The 14,407-nt window shown below is 33.1% G+C and overlaps 1 protein-coding gene across 1 annotated transcript in view; it reads right to left on the bottom strand.

Annotated features, from left to right (window-relative positions):
• LOC129221179 (caveolin-2-like) overlaps positions 1 to 14,407 on the bottom strand; it is a 125,258-nt gene that overhangs the window by 98,285 nt on the left and 12,566 nt on the right. The window lies entirely within an intron of this gene.

The following is a 14,407-nucleotide window of genomic DNA, read 5'->3' as shown; positions in this document are numbered from 1 at the left end:
AAAATATTTCTTCTCCAGCCATTAATGAATAAATAATTAAAAATATCAAATTTTAACGACTCAAACCTGTCCTTAAATCTGCTTCCATGGGGAAAATATCCTGCTAAACCATGGTTAAAATTTCTGAGCACCCCTTACAATTTTGCATATGGGCGCCCATGACTACTATGTATGTTATTATAGCAGTCGTAGTTGAGACATTACACTAGATTTACGTAAGGAATAATAACACAACTGTGAATACTCTTTTGAAAGAATTACTTAATATTAGCAGGGAAGAATCTCAATCAATATTGTCCGTTTTTCACGAGAAGGCACTTCGCCACGCCTTCTCGAAAGCAGAGTTCCATTTTACGCGGGGGTGATCGATAAACATATCCACGCGCTTCTAAATGAGACAACCAGACAACCTTATCTTGGGGGTGCATTTTAATGTGCAAAAAAGTCTTAGTGCCCTTTACTTCACATGCCTGTTATCATTTTAGTTATTCTTACCTTTTTAAAACTGCTGCTTTTACAACAAAATGCTATGATCCGAATATACCTTCTGCCGCAAACAGCGAAATAGAATCATCGGATACCACGTGACGAAGGCGGAGTCAAGTGCCTTCTCGTGGAAAACGGATAATACATTCGATGTAAAAGGCACACTTAAATAATGTCCCCACAAGAAGTGCCTGTTACATGAATTCCGTATGAGATCTCGTTAGAAAAGTTTAAAAGATCTTGACGAAAACTTAAGTTCTGTTTACATAAAACAGCTAACTCTTGGAAAAGCAAGTGAAAATTAAATAATTCAAGAACTCCCAAAGAAATAATTGTTGGGAATTCCGAATGATCTTATCAAATCTTTATGTTTATTTTAATATATTTGGCTTCAATTAAATCTCGGTTTTCTTTCTTCTTGCAAAGTCACAAATGCTAATTCGATGATTGTAACGTATTCCCCGATCTTAGACATGTGCGTGCCTTACGTCATGAAATGACGAAGTTCCTTTTTCCTTTGATTAGACGCCGTTCTAACATCGGGAAATGCGCCTCTCAAATGCATGTTTTGAAATTTATACAAATGACTCTGGCTGACTATCTTTACTAATAATAAAGCTGAATGTCTCTCTGTCCGGAGGATGTCTGGATGTCTGTAGGATATCTGTAGGATGTCTGTAGGATGTCTGTGACGCGCATAGCGCCTAAACCGTTCGGCCGATTTTCATGAAATTTGGCACGAAGTTAGTATGTAGCATGGGGGTGTGCACCTCGAAGCGATTTTTCGAAAATTCGATGTGGTTCTTTTTTTTATTCCAATTTTAAGAAAAAAAACTATCATAAATTACGAAATTATCATAACGTGGAACCGTAACATGGGCACAAGCCAATTGGCGAGATACGAAATTATCATAACGTGTAACCGTAACATGAGTACAAGCCAATTGACGAGAAAATTCACAATACATTATTTGTAAATACAGGCGAACCAAAAGACCTTTTAATTTTTCTACTACGGACGAAGCCGTGCGGGTACCACTAGTATATAATGTTTCGGTAGCTCAGATGCTTTCTCTCTCTTTTAAGGCGCCGTATTTTCAGCTTATTGCTCAGCTGAGTCGGCTGCTTGTCATAATGCTCTCGACTAAGCATTTTAAAATTGTAAACTTTCTCAGCAAACCTAATGTTTAACTTAATTGAACCTCGATAAGATAAATGACTCTTTATTAGTCATAATAAAAATTTATCAGTAATGGTTTTGCTAGTTTACTAAATTAATAATGCTTCACGAAAAATTATTTTCCAATTTCACATTTCATATGCAAATAGCTCGCTGAGGAAATCATTGTATAATAGCACCATGAAGAAAATAAAACAAGATAATTTCAACTACAAGTATTGTTTTCTGCCCATGATTCCAATTACACTCTGCAACTCAAAAGGGCACTAATTTAATTAGTTATTGGTGCAGTAACTTCATTTGATTTAATCTCAACGCACAATATTAATAACTAACGCGGAAACAGTAGATGAAAAGTAAAAATTTTACGTTTAAAATAAGTATAAAAGATCAAAATTAGCATTAAAATCACAAAAGCAAATTAATTCCTAACACGTGTTTCATGGATGCAATAAATTACTTTTTCAATGCAAAATATGTGATCACTTACGAATTTAGTAACTTTTCTTAGACACCTTTCATCAATAAATTCTCTTTATTGGCATTGAAGAAGGGGTACCTCGCAACCCCAAAACACACACCTCCAATTTTTATCAATATAGTTCTGCTACACCTTTAATAGCTAAAATGATTAAATTGCCTTGGAGAAATCAAAATACGTAAGTAAATAAGCAATGAAACTCTTACATCAACATTACATCAAATTTCTTACGTGTTAACCGTTTTGCTTTTTTTATTAAGGCTTGTAATTACTCTTCTGAACCATCAATTTTACTCTAAGGCAAAATATCATCGATAATCTCAAGTTAAAAATTCATGACTATATGATAACATATCGTGAGAAAATCTCAGCCTAACGAAGTCTTAAAATAGCTGCAGTAATCAAGAACCTTGAACTAGATTTACGGGAATTTGAAAAGCAACAGCCACATTCGAAAAGCAGTCACTGCTGCTACAAAGTACCACGAATCTCCGAAAATAACTACTATGCAATTAATATGATTAAATACACACTTTAAGGAGAAAATTTGCCTTTAACTCGTCATAAAATATGCGTTTTCAGCAACCACATTATTTTGAAACAATACTATTGCAGTTTATTTTCTCATTATGGTCGGGAAATGCATACAACTAAGGGGATCGGAATTTAAATTGACTTAATTACAATGAGAAAAATTGTCAATTAGGGATAATAAATGGTCTTTGATTAGAAAATTACGTTGCTCTTATAAAATGTTTTAATGTGTATTTTTACGCGGAAAGATTCTTCAAAAGTGAAATAACTGGAAATAGGGTGGATCGACCACTGAATAAACACTTACATACACTTACAACATTACAAACACTTACAACATTACAAACACTTACAACATTTTCATTTTCAAAAATTGTAGCATCGTCGAAAATCGTAGTATTTGCCACATGACAGTAAAAACGTATTAAATGATGCAAGTAGTTATCCTCATACATATAATAGCGAATGATCGAGTAACGCTGATGTCACCAACAATGATAAAACTGTTGCCAAGAAATTGTAGGTGCTTCAAAATGGACTTGTCTGCACACTGGTGGGTAAATACTTCAATGGAAAATGTTATACATCTAAATTACTTGTAAGTTCAAAAGTTTTAAATCAGCTCGTATATCTATACTAATATTATAAAGAGAGAGGGCGAATTTTTGTGTGTTTATATGTTCGAGGTAATCTCCGGAACCACTGAACACACTGCACCTATTTGAAAAATTCCTTCACTATATGAAAGGTGCTTTCTTACTGAGTAACATAGGCTATAATTCGAAAAAAAAAACGATTTCTTTTCCAAGATTCTTTTTTTATTCCAATTTAGGCCCAAATTTCACGTAAATTGCCTATTATTAGCTATTAAAGAGGTGAAAAATTACTTGTACATATTAATATTATGTATCGTTGAAAAGGGTAGAATTTTCCGCGTTCTAAACAATTTGTTTCAATGCTCTAACTTAATTACGGCGGGAGCAATTTGCGTTTTTAGCTCGAACTTTTTTAGACTTAGCTGAAATTTGGGCACTACTTTCTTCATTAAATCTATCAATAAAAAGTGAAGGAATTGTCCCACAGTTTTCTTTGACACCATTGGAAAAAGCAACATTTTTTACTCCAGATCCTTTCGACTTTTGGTCGAAAAAAATAGCTTCTATCTTCATAGGAAAAAAGGTTACAAGCGTTTTTAAATCAGTTTCGAAATATGTCATTTTGATTCAAGTTGTCAACCATTTTATTTTCGCGTTTCCACGGCTACGCTTTTTTGAATCCATTGTTTAGTTCCTTATTTTGCATTTAATTTCTCAAACTTATTTTATTTCATGTTTCCATGGTTACGCTTTTAAAATACATCTTTCGCATTTTAATTTCTTAAAAGTATTTTAATATCTGTCGTCATTGTTTGGATGGGTAATTTTGCATGGTGGTTTTTTTATTTAAGCCTGATTGTTGAATATATGTCACTTGACACAATTTTTATTCTCAAAGTAGACCGGGCAAAGCCGGGCAACGCAGCTCTTAATATATAAAGATTTGAAAGTTACTGTTAATGTGATTTTATACTTTTTTTTGCGAAACATTTATTATTGCTAAAGAGAAAACATCCGCTTCACTCGCAAAAGGGCTGGGTTCCGGTAGCGTGGTCGCTTGGCGCGTTTGGCGCTGAGCAGTTCAGACTAGGATTATTGTTTTAAGGCAACCGTTAATGTAATTCATTGTTTTGGCGATTTGTTTTGAAAGAAAAGAAACTTTTGATTCGTTTTTATCCGAGTGAAATGTACGACATTTTCTTTTCCTTGCGACGATTTTTGAATGTTCCACCGATTTTTTTTTTTCGCTTGACGGATCGATTATGATATTGTGGTTGCTGGGCAAGTTTTGCGATACAATAGAGTTGCGGAATTATTTTTTCATATAAAAGATATTATTTGATTTTTTTTTTTTTTTTTTTTTTTTTTTTTTTTTTTTGTTTATTTAGCGAAATATTTTAAATTGCAGTAAAAACCGCTTCACTCACTAAATAGAGTTTTAAAGCAACTGTAAATCTAATTTAATGATTTGACGAAAAGTTTTAAATTCCGAAGAAACTTAAATAGTTTTTTTTAAAGGTGTGTACGCATTTTATACAAAGAAAAATGATCATTTCACATTAGAGGGGGAGGAGGCATCATTTTTTTTTTATTCAACGGACATTCATTAAATTTTTAGCACGGGCATCGCTATGCGGGTACTGTCAGTAATTAATAAATAACAATTTGATTAATAGTAACAATATTGTTTGTTTTATTAACATTGCACGAAACTTCGTATTGCAGTAAATATTATTATTTTTTCCTCCTATATCCTTTAAAACTATAGAGCAACCGCCTCAAATGGCCCAATGAGAAAAATCATGAACTTTGTTTCAAAGCATTCAATAATAAATTTTATAATTGTATCAAAAAATTTCCATAACCTCCCCTCACCCCCTCTATTTTACAAGTGTAAATATAATTTATAGAACTGCTGAATATGAGTGAAATTTCTAAACAAAACTGCGACTCGTTTTTTTTTTATTTTTCAAAATCTTGAAGTTTTCTATTACTTTTTTTTTACCGATAAAGAAAACCGATTTCGTTTTAACTAATCAAGGTGTTTTATTCTTTCTCAAATAGCAATTTAAATGTTTACTTTAAGTTTGGGAAGATTTCTAGCTTTGTGTAGGATTTTTCATTTCTTGTTTTATTCTTAGTTTTGTAATTAGTTTTTATCAGTAAACTTTGTCAGATTGTCCAAACTTTTGGATTTCCGGAGTTAGGATTACTCAGTTACACTGTAACTGATTTGATTTTCGTTGATATAAAGCTTTGAAATGCATCATAAAGCATTTCTCAAGCAACCCATTAAGAAATGTTAAAGATTTTGATTAATTTAAGTTTTGTCTTAAAAATGTTAAGTTTTTATAGCTATTACTGAAATTAAGAGGTTTCAAGCTATTTTGATGGCCTTTTAGACTTTAGTACGGTAGACCGGGGCACGTGTACACATGGGGCACGTTTAAGCAGTGCCCTTTTAAGCCTACTTTCCCAATAAAAGTCAGAAAAAGAAGAAAAAAGCATGAAAGAAGGCTTAATGCATCTTTAAAATATCGCGAAAAACAAAAAAAAGTCAAAAATAAATAAAATAATTAAATAAATATCGAAAAATTAAAAATTGGAAAGTAGGGTATTGAGATGGGGAAAAATGTCTGTCGGTCTGTCGGTCTGTCTGTCGTCAGCCCCCCCCCCCCTAATAACTTTTTAATGAACAGTCCGATTCGAACAAACTTTTTTTTGTTCGAAAGATCTCAGTGAGGACACCTCATTCCCATATTTCACTTTTTTATTTGAACTATTTTTTGTTCTATTTTGAACAGTTCAAAAAAACTTAACATTAGCGCCTACGGGGAAATTGAAGGCAATTCCGAACTGTGAGACGAATTTGCTTCAAACAAACTTTGCAAGAAAAAACTTTTGATAAAAAACTTGTATACAAAATATCTTTTTGATTTGAACAATTTTTTCCGTTCAATTTTTAACTGTTCAAATCCCTTAACATTAGCGCCTACGGGGAAAATGAAAGTCAATGTAGATTCCGTACTTGAAAGCGCTTCAACAAATACTTCAAACAAATTTTGTTGGAAATAGCTCTCGACGCCAAACTCCAGACTCCGACTCCTGTGCCCGACAATTAATCGGACTCCGACTTCCCGACTTCGACTCTGACTTCGTAGCTTTGGCAAAAATTTATACACGGAGAACAAATGACTGAGTCCGATTCTCGGATATTCGACTCCGATTCCTTTATCTCAAAATGAGATTGACTCCGACTCCGCAGCTATGGTTTTAATAATTATTGTTGATATGACTTTTTTTTATTTTCACGCTAAAGTTTTAATTTAGGTATTTAGTTCTCGGTTAATAAACTCGAAGTCATTTATGTTTCTACATAAAGATATGCGCAGACGATTATTATTATTTTTTTGACAATGAAAAGTATTTCTTTAAGTTGACATTTTATTGTTTTTATTTTATTTTGGTACTAGTGGCACCCGCACGGCTTCGCCCGTAAGAGAAAAATTAAAGGTCTTTTGGTTCGCCTGTATATTTACAAATAATGTATGGTGAAATTTCTCGCCAATTGGCTTGTGCCCATGTTACGGTTCCACGTTATGATAATTTCGTAATTTAAGATAGTTTTTTTCTTAAAATTGGAATAAAAAAAGAACCACGTCGAATTTCCGAAAAATCGCTTCGAGGTGCACACCCCCATGCTACATACTAACTTTGTGCCAAATTTCATGAAAATCGGCCGAACGGTTCAGGCGCTATGCGCGTCACAGACATCCTACAGATATCCTACAGACATCCTACAGACATCCTACAGACATCCAGACATCTAGACATCCTCCGGACAGAGAGACTTTCTGCTTTATTATTAGTAAAGAAGTGCATTAATTCATTTAAAAAATTGTTTTTGGCAACAGGGGAAAAAGAAACGATTTTTTTTTTTTTTTTTTTGATATGATGTATTTATTTTAATGAGCTTATTAATTTTAATTATTATTTTTTCGTTCTGAAAGCTGTTAAAGATTTTTTTTAATGGAAAAAGTGTATTAGCTGCTTTGTTAAAAAGGTGCTGCTATTTTATTTGTTCGGTTTTTTTTTCTTTTCTTTTTTTTTTTCTTTTTTTTACGCATCTAATTTTTTTAGATGAGTGAAGAATATATATTTTATTCCTAGAAATTAGCTTAAAATATTTAAAAAATATGTTTGAAACAATTTGCGATTTAAGCTATTTTTGAGAATATTGATCAGGTACTAGAAAGGTATACGGGAAAGTAGGCTCGTATAGTTCTAGACAGAACTTCTTGTTTCAAAATGAATCATAACTAGAGAGACAACAGTCATAAACGATTGATGCTGCTCTCTAGCACATTTTCTCACAAATTTTTGAGTATCAGTAGAGCTTCGGTCTAGCATGCAGATATAATAACCTATTTTCTAACAAGTTGAATAAGTTTTGTGTTGAACGGTTTGAAGCATAATGTGAATTAATAATACTTATGTATTTTGTAGAAAGTACCGCCCTAAAGCCAGGGCTAAGGCAGAAATACTTAAAATACACCGCCAGCTCAGTTATTCCATCCAAGGACTAACTGAGCTGGCGGTGTATTTTAAGTAATACTTATGTAGTTAAGAAAGAACAAATATTAAAAAAAATAGCAGAATTTTATCCTTTTTTCAGAATTGTGCTTGTTTAACTGAAATAATATTTTTTTTTTTTTTTTTTTTTTTTTTCACGTTAAAAATAAATCCAAACTTGCCGACGGGGCAAGTTTACGCGTTGACGTCGGAGCACCTTTACGCACGTTCTTACGGTGTCTTACTTCTAAACGGGCCCTAACCCTTTTTTTTCGCTCCGAACTGTCTCAAACCTTTTTAGTATTTTCAGGCTATTTAGTTTTGAAAATCACCATTTATTTTTTGATTGAGTTACAAATTCGTATCTTATAGGTTACAATCATATAGTGCTGTCTTCATGCCCTTTCAGCTTTTACTTCATACACTGTTCAATCTGTAATAAATTTACTTTATTTTATCGATGGTGAGACACTATGTTCAAAACACTAACAGAACCACTGTAGGTGTCAAAATAAATATGCGGAAACACTCTCCGTTTTTGAGGAAATTTTACGCAACCGGCTCTGACTCAAAACGAAGTTTTTCAACTGTTAAAAACACAAACTGAGCAACAACTGAATATACCAATTTTGACTCCATTAACTGCTTTATAAAATCGCCATGCCTAAAATTTCCTAAGTTAAAACATAAAAATTAGAAAATTCATTTTAAAACATAAAAATTAGTCTCCCCTTCCAAAAATGCTTATTGGAACAGTGTCTACATGCATAACAAGTTTCATGATTATAACACAAAATGCAGCTTCCGGCTACAGTTTCTACCATAGCCCCTCTACTACCATGTTTTTCCATGTAATTGAGACATCAGAATTTTAATATTACAGAATAAAATGCAGTGGAGCCTCGATAACTCGACACCCCAAGGGAACACGAAAACATGTCGAGTTAAATGAGTGTCAACTTTCCGAGGTTTAATAACTTAAATACTTCAATTCCTAAAGGCTTTTCTGAGTCATTTATTTAATTATACTTACCATTCGCGTTACTGTCCGTTTTTCACACGAAGGCACTTGACCCCTCCCTCGTCACGTGGTATCCGATGATTCGGCAGAAGTTATATTGGGATCATAACATTTTGTTGTAAAAGCAGCAGTTTTTAAAATGTAAAAATAACTAAAATGACAGCAGACAAGTGAAGCAAGTGATGTAAAGGACACTAACATTTTTTTGCACAATAAAATGCACGCCCAAATTAAGGCTGCCTGGTTTTCTCCTTTAGAAGCGCGTGGATTGCGTACCGATCACCCCCGCGTAAGATGGAACTCTGCGCTCGAGGAGGCGTGGCGAAGTGCCTTCTCCTAAAAAACGGACAATATAAAAACCAATTGCAGATTTTTTTTATTTTTTTTTTATTTATTTCTCTTCAGAAATACATAATAAAATATATAGAATTGTTTGAAAACCTCATTAGGAATACATTCATAATTTTTAAAAAGAGAGCTCCTTGTCAGTCAGGTCTACTTAAGACATGAAAAAAAAAATCATGCTTACACCCTTTTTCTAAAAAGGAATTGATTTACACATGGTAAAATTTTCAAAAATGGTCAATATGAAAGAATGTTCGTAGCGAAAAACGCGGAAGAAGAATAGCAAGTGGAGGTCGAATTAAAGGGGTTCTGCAAATGAGGCAGTGAGAAGCAAAGGGATGTAAGTGGACAATTTCAAGTTGTGAGTAAAACGCGTTTAAAGATAACATCCTAGGTAGGCTTTCATTGAATTTTTTCTTTTAAATCATGCTGTATAGTAGCACCTACCAGGGGGTACTAGTACCATCTCTTACCCCAAGACAGAGTAGAGGTTCACCTACCATTTGTACTAGTTATCTCCAACTTTTTAATTTTGCCACTTGCATCCCTTTGCTTCTCACTACCTCAAATGTGTGTCGAGTTAGAGAGGTTTTTGCGCGTTGAAATTAGCATTGGGCCAACCATCGGGAAAATTAATGTCGACTTACCAGGGTAGTCGAGATATCCGCGTGTCGAGTTACCGAGGTTTCACTGTATTGTTTAACGGATATTCTGTTTTCTTTCTTTCTTTCTTTTTTTCTTTTTTTTTTTTTTTTTTTTGAAGAAAACACCACAAATTTTTCTATTTTACTGCAAAGCTTATAGTTCTCAAAGGGATTAATGGCGAAGGAAAGAACTTAACTGAAACAGGGATTAAAATAAACACATTCCCTTTGCGTAATATTAATATTACTTGAAGTTAATATTCCAAAAAACGGAAACGAAAAAGGCGCTGGCACACTAATTAAAACATCAATTTTTCGCTCTTAATATTTAACAATCAGTGCAAACCTGATAACAGTTCTTCATATTCTCGGAACTTGCTTCCTCACACATTTTTAAAACTAATAATCTCTAAGAGAACATTGGGAGCGCAATGTCTAAGCAATCATCCGGAACTAATTACAGCATAATTAAAACTGATTTAATAGGTTGTTTAAAATGAACCACGTCCGTTATCTCGGCACAGAAGCATCGCTGAAATATTTAACTTTGCGGATGGGGTTCGTGAAACTAGAAAATTAAATCTCGCAACAGTGGAGGAACTGGTGGCTCAGGCATTCGACACTTCGGTTTATTAGTTTGCAGAAGGAATAAAATTTAATTCAGTTAAAGTTGATGTTCGTGAGGAAAGTTGCATAAAAAATAAAATTTTTGCCCATAAGCTTGCAAAATATTAATTACATCTTGCGTCACTTTTGTTGTAACTTTTTCTTGAGGAATCTAAATACTTTTAACTTTTAAAATTTTCGATCTTCTGAAAAAAAAAAATATATGTTATGCATTATTTAAATCCAAATAATTTGATAATTTATTTATAATCGCACACAAAAAAAACTTTTCGAGTTATCGTACTGAAACGTAAACACTCCCCTTTGACATTCCTGTTGAGATGCCTGTTTTACGTATTGAGCGTATGATATCTAGAAAGGATTTGCATACATTTTCAAAAAACCTAATGTATATTTTTCTGACCTATCTTTGTTACTTAAACCTCAGTTTCAGATAGGAGCCAAAGTTAATTTTTCAATTAAAAAAAATATTTTATTATCTCAGATATATTAGGAAACCATCAAAAAACCCTTTTAACTAACTTACGTTTTATTTTCTTCTTACGATGCTTGTATTGTAATAAAATTTAGATACAAAAATAATTTTGTGAAATTGAGTTGGAAAAAGCTTTGATTTCCTAGTTAATTGTTCTGATAAAGATCCTCCTTCGAGTAAAAGGTAATAAGCTCAAAGGGTTCCTCAAAGTGGGAAAGGGTGAATACTTCTGGAAGCAACGACGACAATCCCACATTATGCAAGAAAAGAAACTGGAATGCATATTTATGACGTAAACGGCAAAAACACATAGGGTAACGGCACCAGTAACAGACAAGGGTCCAGTAACAGACGGTCGTAAGTTTGAATTTAAATTATGAGAATTTTAGGCGGATAAAACTGATGTTGATGTGGCTCGTGAATACGGTGCAATCATCTGGTGTGATCAGAGTGAATTTTATGAGCCAGTTGGTATTTACAAGGCAGTGGTGGAAGATTATGAACAGCTACCACGAGGTCATCTGATGTTGCATGTTCATTTAAACTTAATAAGGCTTTAGTTCTAAAAATAAAAAACTTTTACACATTTTGGAGAGAAAAGGAGAATTCTGTTCATTACTCACTTTCCTCATCCTATCTGTTGCTGGGTACCATCAGAATTTTCAATGTCTGTTACTGAGGATTGGACCTTTTTTCGAAATTGAGCAAATAAAACTAGAATTAACTGATTCAAATAATCCCAGAAGCAGCCATTTAATGAGATGTAGTTGCATGAGAGAAAAATAGTTTTAAAAGTCTAAATACATTAAAAGGATAAGAAAATTGAGTTAACCTGAGAGCGATGTGTTAAGCATGCCTCTTACTGCTGCCGTACGTTTCCCTATTTGGATATTTGGAAATCACAAGTGAAAACAAATATTGTTAGCACTACCGTATGCAAATACTCAAAATGTTAGCTTTGCTTGAAAAGAGAATTAACAATACTCTTCCGCTCATTTATAGAGGTTCATAACCTGCAATACATTGTAACAAAAATAACCTTCTTTGTCACGATACAAAACCCACCCATATAAAACAGCCTGCAAGACAAATTGCACGAGTTACGACATCGCAAGTGCCTTATTTCTCAAACATGACAAATGATAATGCTTTCTTGGACATCACAAAAAAAAAAAGAGAGAAAAAAAACACTTCCACCCATTAGGCAATTTTATGTGCATCCTGCTTTTAAGAGTGCTATTTCCTCCTTATCCTATTTCCTATACTTTTGAAGCCTTGATGCAGTAAACAAAGTTTCCCAGAAAAGCCGCCGATATGTCATGCACGCATCCTGAAGTTCGATGACGCTTGGTCATTACCATAGCAACGAATTTAGCAACAGTTAATCCCCCATAGGGACAGTAATTAACCTTCTGTTGGCTTTTGCATTGACCTTTTTTATGAACGTGCATGTAATTTATAACCTGAGCTTATCTGCTCAGAGCGCACCTTGAAAAGTAATGATTTTTCATTGACTTTATGCTCTGGATATGCGCGCAAAAGGACGAAAGTACCTGATGAAAAAGTACCTGATGTAGGGAAAAAAAGGAAATATTAACGATGATAAAAAAGCACCTATCAATTTCCGCGAAGTATTTATTAAAAATTGATAAAGCTTTCAGAAAGTATGGTAGTTGATATGACTATCATTTATTTAAAAAAAAGAATTGGAACAGATATGAATTTGCAATATACATTTTTTTACGCAACACACTTTTTATTTGCCGCTATAAATATCAATCAAATGAATATCCTCACGCAATTTATTTTCTAATACTTTCTGCTACTTTCATAATGGGATGATTTCCTTCAGTCAAAAGTACTACTTTTAGTCATTGAAATGGATAGAATGGGCAAAAAAAATAACATGGGCCCAGAAAATACTTTCATTTTCCCAACAGTTTTTTTTTTTTTTAATTATTAATTTTTTTAATGTCCGATTTTTCAAAAAAGGCGTGGTCTTGATGATGTCACAAATGATGCACTTTGCCGCATCTTTCTACTACGTTTCCACGTTATGATAATCAAGCAGCGAATTAAAATTGCGCTCTACGTTTGCTATCAACGATATCGTTGACAATATACGTAAGTAAAGATGCGAATTAAATATTTTGTTTTGTGAATGGCAACAGTGAATCGCATTTCGTCATTTGTGATGTCATCGGCAGAAGCCGTAAACAATGAAAGCTCTCCGATTTAAGTATTTTTTTAAAAATATTAAACGTAAACAAATTTATCAAAAAATGGTCAGATTCTATGTTTTTAAGCATGCTCTTACAGAAAAAAAAATACTTTTTAAATTTTGGAAACGACTCCATTGGGAAAAACTATCAGAAATAATCACATAACGATGATTTAGGCTGGTTCTAAAATATTGACTGAAACAGTTATGTACTATCTGATACTGTTATGATTTTAATTTTCAAAGGGAAAAACAGAATTTCAACTTTAGCTTGAAATCATAAAAGGCTTTAAGTTTTAGGTACATGGTGGAAAGGTCATATGTGTAGTAGGGGAGAGTGTTGTACCTCAGGATACTATTCATCTTTTAATTTTTAACGTCAATTATTTGAATCAAATTTAAAATCAAAAAGCCACATTAAAATACCGCAACACAATTCTATGCAATATATTTTTTTTAATTCAGACAGTTTGAAAATAAGGTATTGCCAGCCATTTAAAATAAAAGTTCCAACCTGTCCCAAGGTACGACATCCCATTATACCTTGGGAAACATCCTGTTGTACTATGGAAAAGTCTTCATTATTCAGGAAGCAGCCATGTACTTAAGCCAATTTTGCACCAAAACACAAAAAATATTTTTTTTTCATGGTAATGGATTGAATCATGAATAATGAATAATAAACTTTGAATTATGAATTATTATCTAACATTAAATACGTTTAAAACACTACAGAAAATTAGAACATTGTTCCATGGTCCTAAAAATAACCTTAATTATTACGAACCATGCATACGTTGTACCTTGAAATGTGTCCTGAGGTACAATTGGTTGGCTGTCGTAAGGTACAACCACCACGTGATTTAAGAAAAACCAAAATAGGGGTCAATCTAGATGTACTATCATTATTTTCTCATAACCAAAATATTTAAAGTACTTCTCTTTTATAACAAAATAAAATTCAATTGATTTGTTTTACAAATACAAAGGTAGAAAACGAAATAAAATGAAGAAATTATTTACTTTGGAGTCATGAAATTTTATTTCTCTCACAAAATCGTCCGTTTTTACTTATTTAATGCTGATTTTTACTATGGCACCATTTAGTGGGGAAGGTTGCTATTAGAGTTTAGTAAAAACATGGCTGCTAAAAATAGATTCTTAGAAATATGCAGTGTCCCAAAGTACAACACTCTCCCCTACTACACGGAGGAAAATTAAGTTT

This window comes from Uloborus diversus, chromosome 4, assembly GCF_026930045.1.
Source record: "Uloborus diversus isolate 005 chromosome 4, Udiv.v.3.1, whole genome shotgun sequence".
NCBI lineage: Eukaryota > Metazoa > Arthropoda > Arachnida > Araneae > Uloboridae > Uloborus > Uloborus diversus.
The sequence above is the reverse complement of the archived record's forward strand: the minus strand, read 5'-3'. Positions and strand labels throughout refer to the sequence as shown.